The sequence below is a fragment of the Halyomorpha halys genome, unplaced genomic scaffold (assembly GCF_000696795.3).
Source record: "Halyomorpha halys isolate HHAL.00 unplaced genomic scaffold, Hhal_1.1 Scaffold322.1, whole genome shotgun sequence".
NCBI classification, from domain to species: Eukaryota; Metazoa; Arthropoda; class Insecta; order Hemiptera; family Pentatomidae; genus Halyomorpha; species Halyomorpha halys.
This window is the reverse complement of record NW_027104705.1, coordinates 171,316-172,674: the sequence shown is the minus strand read 5'-3', so window position 1 is coordinate 172,674 and position 1,359 is coordinate 171,316. Positions and strand designations below refer to the sequence as shown.

Here is a 1,359-nt window from a genome sequence, read left to right as displayed (position 1 = left end):
AAAATCCTCAATGCTCCTTACTTTGTCACAAATAAAATCATACATAAAGACCTTAATGTTCCCTATGTAACCGATCTAGCCCGAACCAGATATCACTCCTACCATTATAAACTCCCTAACCACTCAAACCCCCTAGATTCTAATTTTGCATCCTCTTCCATTCCTGACAATCCTCCGAGGCGCCTGAAAAGAAGATGACCACGAGACCAGCTAATGTAAAATGTCAGTAGAGTGCAACCAATGGGTCGATACGCCTGTAACACTCCATTTTAACTAAGAACAAATTTACTGGATGTATTATGTAATATACAGTTGTAGATTTCAATAACGATATTTTAAAAAAATTGTTTTCTTTTACATTTTTTTTTAAACTATAAGATTGTTCATTTATATGTGAAAAAATGTCAAAATAAAAATAAAAACAAAAAATAATCTTTGTATGGATTTATTTCAATCGGACCGAAAAAGGAAGAATTAACGGGAGAATTTTGAAGGCTACTCAACGCTGACTAAAGGGAACTGCACTCGGTAAATATAATTCAAGTTATAGCATTGGTGTATAACGTTGTAGGGCTTAGTAACGAGCGGATCCCTAACATGTTAATGTACAAGGAACCGACGGTTAAACGTCCGAGAGGTAGAACGAAACGTAGATGGGAGGATTGCGTTAAAACTGATTTAGCAGAACTGAGTTTGGAGGGGCATCACTGGAAGGATGTATGTAGAGAGCGATTGGTGGAATCGGCATTGAACCTCGTTAGGCTAGGCCTTTATTATTGTTATGAATTTATTTAAAACGCGATTAAAAAAAAAATGTATTAAAAATATTTCTAATATTAATTAAATTAGTTTTACAGAAGCAAATGATTTATACAATATATATTATGTATTTCTAATTCCAATAATATATATTTTGAACACGATGAATGGAATATGGTCCGGGTACGGTAAAAAAAAAAACTCGAATAGTATAATTATATACTATTTAAGTTTTTTTTACCGCACCCGGACCATATTCCATTCATCTATACACACGGTCAATCAATAATCTTCCAATATTTTGAACACGTTCGTAGGAATTCTAATACCCGACATCGAAACTAAAAATTTCCACTTTTGATTCTATGATAACAATGACTTCCTTATAGATCGGGAAGTTAAAAATTGTCTTTATGCATCAGCACTTTTATTTGGAAACAACAATGATATTGCATGCAGAGTTTTTTAAGAAAACTTTTATTTTTACGCTAGCTCCGATTACTGGAGTGTTCGGAGTACCGAAGTTCCGATTACTGGAGTGTTCGGAGTACCGATGTTCCGATTACTGTAGTGTTCGGAGTACCGAAGTTCCGATTACTG

The 1,359-nt window shown here is 34.2% G+C and overlaps 1 protein-coding gene across 1 annotated transcript in view; it reads right to left on the bottom strand.

Annotated features, from left to right (window-relative positions):
* Positions 1-1,359, bottom strand: part of hgo (homogentisate 1,2-dioxygenase) — a 34,400-nt gene that overhangs the window by 24,416 nt on the left and 8,625 nt on the right. The gene's annotated exons all lie outside the window — the stretch shown is intronic.